Genomic DNA, 12,259 nt, shown 5'->3' on the forward strand with positions numbered 1-12,259 from the left:
AGGGGAGAGTAGATGGATTCAGTGAGAACTTTAACAAAGAGAAAACGTAAAAGTGGAAATAGAACACATAAAAAAGAACCGATCAGAAATAAATACTACTATAACTGAAATGAAGAATACCTTAGGAGGAATTAATAGTAGATTAGATGAAGCAGAGGATCAAATTAGAGATTTAGAAGATAAGATAGCGGATAATACCCAATAGGAACAGCAACAAGAGAAAAGAATCCAAAAAACTGAGGATAATTTAAGGGGCTTCTGAGACAACATCAAGTGTAGCAACATTTGCTTCATAGGGACATCAAAAGGATAAGAGAGAGAGCAAGGAATTGAAAACCTACTTACAGAAACAATGACTGAAAACTTCTCTAACCTGGCAAAGGAAATAGATATACAAGTCCAGGCAGCACAGAGAGTCCCAAATAGATGAACCTAAAGAGGCCTACACCAAGACACATCATAATTAAAATGCCAAAGGTTAAAGAAAAAGAGACAATCTTAAAAGCAGCAAGAGAAATGCAGTTAGTTACCTACAAGGAAACTCTTATAAGAATGTCAGCTGATTGCTCAAAAGAAATTTTTCAGGCCAGAAAGGATTGGTAGGAATTATTCAAAGTGATGAAAAGAAAGGACCTACAACCAAGGTTACTCTACCCAGCAAAGCTATCATTTAGAATTGAAGGACAGATGAAGAGCTTTCCAGACAAGAAAAAGCTAAGGGAGTTCATCACCATCAAGCCGGTATTGCAGGAAATGTTAGAGGAACTAGAAGAAGGAAGAAGAGGAGGAGGAAGAGGAGGAGGGGGAGGAGAGGAGGGAAGAGGAGGAGGAGGATGAGAAAAGATAAAAAATAAGAGTAATAAAATGGCTATAACTACACATTTAGCAACAATTACTTTAAATGTAAATGGATTAAACTCCAATTAAAAGATAAAGTGGCTGAATGGACAGGAAAACAAGATCCTTACATAAGTTGCCTACAAGAGACCCATTTCAGATTGAATGACACAGACTGAAAGTAAAAGAATGGTAAAAGATATTTTATGAAAATGGAAATTAAAAAAGAAAAAGAAAAAGAAAGCTGGGGTAGCAATACTTATACCAGACAAAACAGTCTTTAAAACATAGGCCGAAACAAGAGAAAAAGAAGGACCCAGTTATACCACTTCTGGGTATTTATCTGAAACTCAAAACACTGTATTGAAGGGATATGTGAGTTCATATGTTCATTGCAGCATTATTTACAATAGTCAAGATATGGAGGCATCCTGGGTGTCCATCAATGGATGAATGAATAAAGAAGAGGTGGTGTATATACATATGTGTGTGTACATATATATACATACACAATGGGATATTACTCAGCCATAAAAAATAACATCTTGCCATCTGTAATAATATGGATGGACTTAGAGGGTATTGTATTGTGCTGAGTGGAGTAAGTCAGACAGAGAAAGACAAGTGTCATGTGGAATCTAGAAAACAGGATAAACAAATAATAGAAACGAGCTCATAGATACGGAGAGTATTTTGATGGTTGTCAAATTGGGGGGTGGGAGAATAGGTAAAGGGAGGAGAAAATTAAGAGGTACAATTTAGTAGATACAAAATAGTCATGGATGTAGAGTACACCGTGGGGGATATAGTCAGTAGTATTGTAATTACTATGTATGGCGTCAGGTGAGTAATGGATTTATCAGGGTGATCACTTAAGTTATATAAATGTCTAATGCTGTGTTATACTCCTGAAACTAATATAATATTGTATATTGACTATAATTTAAAAAATAAAAATTTTTAAATTAAAAAAAATAGAAAATATTGAGCAAAGACAACATGGCAGCAATTTTTAAAATCAGAGTTTAATAATTTAAGACTGAGTTCATGACACTAGGTCCAAGCAAATGCCCTCCCATTGGAGCCGATCACATTCATTTAATACACTTTTGTATTTCCATGTGCCTGTGTGGCCATCATTAGATATTTCAATGGAAATCAAATAATCAACTTCTATTATTTCTTCTCTAGACCTCTTTATTCATGATCTTCGTGTTAATCTGTTGCTACAATAATCTCTCTTCCTAATTTACCCAGTTATACTAAAACATATAAAAGAACTCACATCTTTCTTTTTAAAAAATTCCAAAATAAAAATGAATACTTCTGAAACCTTAATGTGTTAACTAGAAAGTAACTTGAGGATTTCTGTTTAAATTTAGTTCAATAGTAAAAATAAATAGAAATATTTATTAAAATATATAAGAAATAATTAAAAGATCAAACAATTATTATGATTTTCAGAAGGTATAGATTTAAGATATAATCAAAGATTTTTTTCTGAGGTAATATTTTAATTTTGTATTGTAAGAGCATACCAATGTCAGAGAGGAATATTGAGCAAAGATCATAAATAGACAAGTTGATGAAAATGCTGAAAATAAATGTTAGAGATTCTGTTCTGTAGTAACTAAAAGAATGGGCTTTGCATAAGACTGAACAGATTGAACTGCCTGTTCTACTAGTCACTAGTTATAAGACATTAAGCTAGTTACTATAGCTCTGTAAGCCTACATTTACTCATTTGTATAACATGAGTATTAATAGTATCTACATCATAGTTTTGTTGTGAGAATTAAACACATAATGAATATAAAACAGATGCTATAGCACCAGAAGTAGTTCAGAAAGCTGGTACTTGAACTTTCAAATATTCAGGAATCTCTCTTCTCTTCTCTCCCTTTGTGTGTGTTTCTCTGTCTACCTTTTCACACACACACACAAGAAAAAAATTAAATATTTTTAATTTAATAATAATAAAAACACAACGTATTATAATTCGTGAGACAGAAATAGTGCTTAGGAAAAATTTATTGCTTTAAATGCTTATGTAAGACAACAAGAAAAAAATTCAGTCTAAAATCCTACCTTATGGTCTACCACCATGTCACCCTGAACATGCCTGAACCTGTCTGATCTCAGAAGCTAAGCAGGGTCAGGCCTGGTTAGTACTTGGATGGGAGACCACCTAGGAAGACCAGGTGTTGTAGGCATAAAAAAAAAATAAAATAAATTCTACCTTATGAAACTAAGGAGAGAAAAGGACAAATTAAAACCAATGTAGCAGAAGGAAATAATGAAGATAAGAACAGAAATTACTAAGATCATAAGAAAAAATAATAATAGAAAAAAGTCAATGAAATTGAAATTTACTTCTTTGATCAATAATAGTAAATTTCTATTAAGATTAATTGAGAAAAATAAAAAATAGATAATACCTTAATTGCCAACACCAAAATGAGAGAAAGGAAATATCTATAGGTCTTAAAGACATTGCAAGGCTATTAATCGAATATTAGTAATGTAGTTAAGTCAGTAAATTTTATACTTCAAGTGAAAGGGATAAATTCCTCAAAAGACATAAACTGCCATAACTTACTCACTAAGAATCAGAATTAATATTGCCTTAATACAAGCACATTCAAAGATTCACAAGAGAATCTAAAAACTACTAGGAATCAATACCTTTCAGAAGTATAACCTCAGAAATCCTTAATGAAATATTAATAAGTCAAATCTAGCCATATATAAAGAACATTACATATGATGACCAAATGAGATTTATCCCAGGCACACAAGGTTAGTTCAGCATCTTAAAATCAATAAATGAAAATCACCATATCAACACACTTAAGAATAAAAACCATATAACTAACTCTCTTGAGAAATGCAGAAAAAAATATTTGGCAAAATTTCCCATCCACTCGATTAAAATTTTCACCAACTCTTATCCATATATTAATACAAAGACTCTAAAAAAAAAAAAAACTCTACAGTTAACAACACACTTAACAGCAAAAGACTGAATGAACTACAATGATTAGATAATTTTTGAGGAATCTCCACATTTTCTATAGCAGCTGTGCCATTTTACATTCCCATCAGCAGTGTACAAAGGTTCAAATTTCTCCACATATTTTCCAACACCTGTTATCTTTTCTTTGATAATGCAATAATGGTACTTCCATGCATCCTAACAGGTATGAGGTGATATCTCATTTTTGTAGTGATTTTCATTATCCTGATGATTAGTGATCTCGAGCATCTTTTTATATATCTGTTGATCAATGGTATGCCCTCTTTGGAGAAAGTCTCAAGTTCTTTGAAGATTTTTAAAAATCAAGTTATTTATTTTTGCTATTGAGTTGTATGAATTCCTCATACGTTTTGAATATTAAACCCTTATTAGATGTATGGATTACAAATAATTTTTTCCTATTCTGCATTTTGCCTTTTCACACTTTTTTTTTTTCTGTGTGGAAGCTTTTTAGTTTGATATAATCCTATTTACCAATTTTTGCTTTTGTTGCTTTGTCCCTATGATGTCGTATCCAAAAAAATTGCCAAGGCCAATATCATGAAGCTTTTCTGCTATTTTTTTCTATAAGCTATATAGTTTCAGATCTTATGTTTAAGACTTTAATCCATTTTGTGGTAATATTTGTGCATGATGTAAGAAAAAGTTTCAATTTTATTATTTTACATGTGAATATCCAGTTTTCCCAACACTTTATTGAATAAACTATTGAAGAGAACCAACATTTTGCTATCCTGAAGCGACTTTTGGGGGATATTGATTTTAAGCTGCTTATTAAGAAATAAAAACAAAAAACAAAAAAACAAAAACAAAACAAAACAAAACAGAAAGAACCTTTGACCCTCTCCTTTTTTCTGCACAAGAAATTCAGATAGAAAAACCTGCATTAGGAAGGGAGCCTGGATTTAATCACCTTAAGAGTCGTCACCCTAGCATAGTCAGGAACACACTAAACCTGATAAGTAGATGCCCCCTGTATTCCACTGTTTCTGATTTGCCTAGCAAGAATTTTCTTACCATGTATGTTCCGTTCTTCCTCAATTACCTGTGTATATCCCATTCTCACTTCTGAAATCTAATACTCTGTCCTCCCTTTTTCATCTTTGTCTAAAATAGTCATATATACCCAAAGTTGCCTCACTATCTTGGGAATTTTCATGACTATGTGAATTCCCCATGTGCATGTATTAAAATTTTTTTCTCTTGTTCATCTATGTTAATCTGGTTATTGGCCCAGCTAGAAGGTAGAAAAGAAACATTAATTATTTTTAGCCCCACACTATCTTTTTCCTATTGTACACTCCTGGGGTGTATTTCTGAGTTCTCTATTCTATTGTATTGTTCTATATGCCTGCCTTTATGCCAGGAGCAAATGATTTTAATTAACATAGCTTTGTAATATATTTTGAAATCAGGAAGCACGATGTGCCCTGCTTTGTCTTTCTTGCTCAAGATTGTCTTGGCTATCAAAAACCCATTGTAACTCCATGTGAGTTTTTTTTTAATATATTTCTGTAAAAAAAATGTCATTGGAATTTTTACAGGGATTGTATTGATTATATAGATTGCTTTGTTAGTGTGAACATTTTAACAATACATAGTCTTTTTTAAGTTCTCCATTTGATGGGTTTTTTTGAACAAACGATTTATACTGTTTTCCTATATGTACTTCACTCCTTTTTTCCCCAATCTTATTTTTATGAATGTTCTTTAAAAATCATCATTGCCATATTCCTTATGAATAACACTCTTTTGCATTAGAAAATATTTTTTATTTAAAACTTTGACTAGAATTCTTTTTTAACATGTTTATCATTAATGATTCAAGATTCTGCAAGACATGCCAATATTTCCAGAACCGAGTTGAAATACAGCATTTCAGCAGTGCTGCTGCCAACCCAGAGGGTGTGGGGGGAGAACTGGATGATGGCTGGAGACGCCTGAGGTGCAGTCGATTCCAGACTCACAGGAAGCATCACTGCCCTATCTCCATGGAAACCAGTCTAGCACAGGAATGGGGTTCTAGGGAGCCTGTATGAGCATCTCTTAAAGATATTTCCCATTAAAAACAGCCACAGGTGTCTTCCCCCACCCGAAGCTACTGTCCAGCTTCCCCTCTTCGTCTTCTACCTCCACCAAGATAGACAAAATAGAGTGACCACTAATTGACAAAAGTGACTGAACCCATTGTTTGGAGGAGGGAATGGTAACAAGGAGGCTGTAGAAAATGAGGGTGCCATGATTGTTAGAGGGATGGGTGCCACTCAATTCCAGACATACCCTCCGTTTTGGGGGGGGTGGGGTACTGCTGCTGGGGCATGGTAAACATTGATCTGACCATTTGGTTTTTTTGTTGTTGTTTTTTTTATCAACATATCTTTGTCCATCCTTTTATTTTCAATAAGTATGCTATATTTTAGATAAATATCTTCTTTTAATAGAGAATAATTTTAATGACACATGCTAGTATGGTAACTGTATTTGGTATTAATTTTATTGTTTATATTATAATTTCTAGTTTTGTGTAGATTTTTTAAAATTTATTTTTAATTGTGGTAAAATACAAATAACATAAAAATTCAACAACTTAACATTACTGTTAGTGCATGGTTCATTGTTGTTAAGTACATTCACAGTGTTGTCTTTTCACTTATGAGTTTTGTAGAAGTTAATGAATTTTATACTAGATAAAATATTACTTCTATATATTAAAAAAAATAAAATACTGGAAACTGAGATGCAAAAGTTCAGTAATATGTTAAGATCAGACAGGTGGTCGATAGTGGCTAAATTGCAGCAGCATTATTTACAAAAGACAAAGGGTGGAAGCAACCCAAGGGTCTATCAACAGATAATTGTATAAACAATATATACAATAGAATATTATTCAGCTGTAAAAAAGAGGGAAATCCTGTCACATGCTACAACATGATGGCCTTTGAGAACATTACATTCAGTTAAGGAATCCAGACAGAAAAAGATAAATATTGTATAATTCTGCTTACATGCCAGGCCTAGAGTAGTAAAATCGAGAGAGGCGGAAAGTAGAATGGTGGTTGCCAGGGGCTGGCGAGAAGGGAGGAATGGAGAATTAGTGTTTAATAGGTAATGTTTCAGTTTTGCTAGATGAAAAACGTTCTGAATATTGGTTGTACAACAATGTGAATGTACTTAATTAACACCACTGAACTGTACATCGACAGTTAGTTATGATGGTAAATTTTATGGTATGTATATTTTACCACAATTTAATCTAAAGTTTTTAAAAACTATGCACGAAAACCACAGTATTTGGAGAATAGGTTTATACAAGTAGCTTTTTAAATGTTAGTTTTTTCTACTATTAATTACACATTAACATATATACACTAATTGAAAATATGACATGACCATAATTCTGAAAAAGCAGTTTATCATTTTCTAGGTGGATTTTTTACACATCTATGTATGTCGCAGCTATTAATTCTGTGCAAATATAATTAACAAATATAATTACTTTTAAGCAAACTAAAGGGATTTTTCTCCATCAAAACAAGTTTTAAACATCAAAACTTTTGCCCATAAATTTTAGATTTTTCAACAGTCTCAATATTTTAATTTAAAACTATTATATCAAACCAGTTAACTAATGTGGAATTCTTCAAAGATTTTCCTGTCTCTTCACTGGGTGACTTCTTTGTTAAGTTATTCCTTTCAGTATCAATTATTTTTCATTTTTAACTATATAATCAACACAGAACTGGTTTCTCAATAATCCTCTAGTGAAAAACAGTTTTAATGGTTAGAAGCTGCATGTAAGTTTTAGTGTTTGGATTACTCTAGACACTCTGAAACTGTGGTAGATGAGGAGAATTATAAACTAAAAGACATGGCTGCACATGATAACAACATAAATTCTGTTTCCTGGTTGCAGGGCTTAATTTTAGCCAGGGAAATTTATCTGTGATTCTACTATCTTCTGCACATCCAGGTCATTATAAAAGGAAACAAATTCATAGCCTTTGGATATAGCAGTTTGATTCGTGATTACCTTCACTTCTTTTAATGAACCATATTTAGCAAAGAAACTTTTAATTTTGGTTTCATACATCCTAACATAAATCTCACCAACAGAAATGGAGTTTGACATGATTTTGTCTTCAGGAAAAACATAGCCTTACCTGCTTGTAGCTGGTGAGAACTAAGTGCTGGCCTCTCTGGAGATGGCTGAGTTTGGAGTCTCAGAATTTGCAGCGAAGTTATCTTTCAAATAACTAATTCTATCCTCAGCTGTATCTAATCTACTGTTGATTCCCTCTAATGTACTCTTTATTTCAGTTATTGTGTTCTTCATTTGTGACTGGTGCTTTTTTTACATTTTTTATCTCCTTTTTTATGTTTTCTAACTCTTTGTTGAAGTTCTCATTGAGTCCTTGACCATCCTTATAACCAGTGTTTGAACTCTGTATCCGATAGATTGCTTGTCTCCATTTTATTTAGTTCTTCTGAAGCTTTGCTCTTTTTTTTTTTTAATTTGGAAAAATGCTTATTTGTCTCCCCATTTTAGCTGCCTCCTGTGTTTGTGTCTATTTATTAGGTAGAGCTACTATGTTTCCTGATCTTACTAGAGTGGCTTTATGTAGGTGTTCTGTGGGGCCAGAGGCACAGTCTCCCTGATCTCCTGAGCTAGGTGCTCCAAGAGTGTCAATGGAAGAGATTAACCCATAGGCTGATTGGTTTTGAGGATTGTCCATGACTACAGTTCAGGATTCATTATAGCAGAGCTCTGGTAACTGTCCAGTTTGTCTTTTGGATGTGTTGTTGGTGGAGGTGGTAGGGTGGTGCTCTGTTGTGGTCTGTAGCTGGCCAATGGCTGTGTTGGTTCTGTAGCCTCTTGGGAAGGGCTCTGATGCAGGCCAAGCTCAGCCGTTGCCCATGCTCTGCCCAGGGCAACTAGTATAAACTACAGTGCGATCTGCAGATAGTTGCCACTTGTGCTGGGCCTGACAATGCCTGGGAAAGGCTAAGCTTCATACTGTGATTGGTTGCCAGCAGTGCCGGAATTGGGCTGCTCAGCAAGAAGTGTGGTGCATGTGAGGGCCAGATGCTGTTTGTTTGGGTTTTGTGAACCTTTGAGAGATTTTAGGAGAGTCGCAGGATGAGCCAAGACAGACCATTTGTATGGAAAAGCCATTGGACATGGCTTAGTGGGCCCAGACGTTGAGTGGGGCAGAGTTTCAGGTTAATCACCAGGGCAGGTCTAATGGTGTTAGCCAGATTGATGGAGACTCAGAGATGGCTCCTGCCTAAGTCTGCACACTGGGAGGTGGGGAGGGCTCAACAAAGGAACAATGGCATCTGCCAGCACTTCAATCTGGGAGAAAGCTTCCCTTCCAGCCTTCACCCTGAAGCCAGACAACTCAATTCCTCCCCATCTGTCATTGGCACCTTTTTAGCTGCTGCCCCAGCACTGGAGCTCAGAGTGAGTGAGTCCATCAGCAAGAAAATCTTTGTGTGAGCCCTTTAAGAGGAACACGTGGGGCTCCAGTTGCCCTCTATCTCACTCAGCCACAATCTTCATTGATTTTCACAGCCAGAAGTTGTGAGGACTTCTCTCTCTAGCACTGGAATCCTGAGCTAGGGAGCCCAATGTGGGGCTGGGACCCCTTGCTCCTTAGGGGGAAACTCCACAGCTGAAATGTCTCTCTTGATTCTCAACCACCACATGTCTTCACCCCCGCTACAAGTCTTGAGATGACTTCTTCAGTGTGTCCTTAGTTACAGGACTTCTGTTAAGCTAGACTTCAGGCACTTCTCAATGATGGTTGTTCTGTAGTTTAGTTATCATTTTGAGGTGGTCGGAGGAGGAGGCATGCACAGCGTTTATCTACTCCGCCATCTTAACCCTACAGATTCTTAAGTTACATTCTATTATCTATTTACTTTGTTATTTTTGTGTGATTCTTCTGATATTTAAGAAGGTATATATTTTGTGTTCCAGTGATTATAGTTATAATTACAACTTTATATGAAATCCTTAGTTATACAGGTGAGGCGATCAGCAAGTGATACTATCTACTAAGAACGTAAACAGTGACATTGCTGACAGCCAAACTGTACTATTTCCAAATAATGCTCAGACAAAAACACACTGCAACCCATGTTTGGGACAATAAAGAAACAAGGCCGTTACACAAAGACAAAAGAAAAAAATTAAAATTCCTCTCACGACTAATGTGACTGGTTGCTACCTCATTACCAATGAGAACTCCAGTGGACCTTATGCAACCATATTCTAGATTAAATGTATTAAAGTATCCTATCATTAGACATCCCCTATTTTTTACAGTATCCAAATAGATCAGACCATACATCCTTCAGAATCATCTACTGCAAACCCATTTCCTATATGAGAAGCTCAACTCCTCCACTAGTGCTTAGGTGCCCTACTTTTTCTGGTTTATGTCCTCCCCTGTGGCATGAAGCTCATTTAACTTCAAATGTAAAAAAGTAAATTTGATTAATGAAATAAACAAACACACATTTTATATATAAGATGAGCAGAGGGAACTCATAAAAAAGAACTCTCATACAAATTTACTTGAACTGTAAATAGATAAAAACTTTCTTTAAGAAAATTTACCGATATAAAACAAACCTTATATCTATATTTATATCTAATCTATTTGTATATTTATATATAGATATCAAAACACTTTGATCCCCACTACACTTATGCAAAAATTTTTCCAAAGAAATCATAATAATATAAAAAATGATTCATATTAAGGGATGTTCATTAAAGCAGGAATTTTTCATGTATTAAAATGTGGAAAATTTCCTATAAGAGAAATATTATTAATGAATTGTAATGCATCTCTCATGGGAAAACCATTCAATAATTTAAGACAGAGAGTATTTGATAACATGGATATTTCTTCAACATAAAGTTTATACCAAGTACATCATAAAATAATTTAACTTCTGTAAAAATAATATATTCAAAAATATATGTATAGTTTGCACAAAAAAACCTTGAAAAAAATAACCAAACTATTATTAGTTAACTTAGTGATGGGATCATTATTGTTGATTATTTTTATTTTTTTCTGTGTACTTTTCTGGTTTTTTTTCTTATTTTAAAAACCAGGATTAGTACTGTAATATGAAAAAAATAGAAATGCAATATAAAAGCAGATTTTATCATATTCACTATGTTATTAATTAGCATGCCCTAAAATCTGTGCCAGACTCTCAATATTACCCCATTGACTGATAAAGGCATATGATAATTACCTGACTTATTTGAAATTCTTTGCCAATAGACAAAGTGAAATGCTTACTAATAGCTTGTTTTCAGTTGGTTATTTAGAATGTTAGTCACTTTTTTTGTACATTTCTCCAGTGTTAGCACTGGAGTGGAGGATAATTATTGCCAAATTATATCAAATAAGCTCATGTTTATCCACTTCTCAGTCTCCTTTATGTTTGTTTCCCATAAAGCATCACAACATCATTGATATTTTTATATCTTATACATTAGATGTTAAATCTCTCTACTGAAAAAAATTATATTTTCCAAAATATATAGCCCATTAATTTGATATGTTCCTGAATTGACATGAAAAACAAAACTGGCATCTCATTGGTGCTTAAAACAGTCACGGATGGCTTCTAAAACAGTACTGTGTTTTCACTTGGGGATTCCATTGTTTAGATCATTTTCATGAATAATTAAAAATAAATCTGTGATACCAGTAATTATAATAACCCATATCTGGCTTTGCAACAGAAAACAGTGACTCCAACTCCCTAAAAGAATACAAACTAACCAGTGTTATAGATGGGAACTATAGGAAATGCCCTCATCTTTTTTTAAACCCTAAAGAAAGTAGCAATTTTGTGTAATGCATTTAACGAATTGTTCTACATAATTCATTCTCTTCAGATGTGCTAATTTATATTCATTTCACAGCTTCTGAAATTTACATAGGTGATGAAGAATTATTTGGAGAAACTTAAGAATCTTAACAATCATATTGGCAAATTTAACTTATATTACCAGGGGAAAAAAGCTATTTGTAATTCTGCAAAACTATAGGACTAAATATTTGCAAGAGGCTCTATCTGCAACAGTGTAGTTGTATCTGTACAGGAGCAGCTCCTTCATGAGCTTTTCTCTAAATTCTTGTTTTAGTTTAGGTAGCAAGATGGAACAATGTGTTTCAATTCAAATACGCCTTCCACTCAGGAACTTAATTAAGCTTCATTCTATATTATGCAGACTGGTTTACAATCTGAAATAAAACTTATCATGAACCACAAAAAAAAAAGATTTTTAAGTGAAAATTGTAATAGCCATAAAGAATAAACCATTAAGCAAAGAATGTCATTTTAGTAGCCTTA

At 33.8% G+C, this 12,259-nt stretch overlaps 1 pseudogene; it reads left to right on the forward strand.

The window, feature by feature from the left end:
• The first annotated feature begins 2,931 nt into the window (after positions 1-2,931).
• On the forward strand, positions 2,932-3,050 carry LOC112483027 (annotated as a pseudogene).
• Positions 3,051-12,259: the final 9,209 nt, after the last annotated feature.

The sequence above is a fragment of the Pteropus alecto genome, unplaced genomic scaffold (genome assembly GCF_000325575.1).
Source record: "Pteropus alecto unplaced genomic scaffold, ASM32557v1 scaffold100, whole genome shotgun sequence".
Classification (NCBI taxonomy): domain Eukaryota; kingdom Metazoa; phylum Chordata; class Mammalia; order Chiroptera; family Pteropodidae; genus Pteropus; species Pteropus alecto.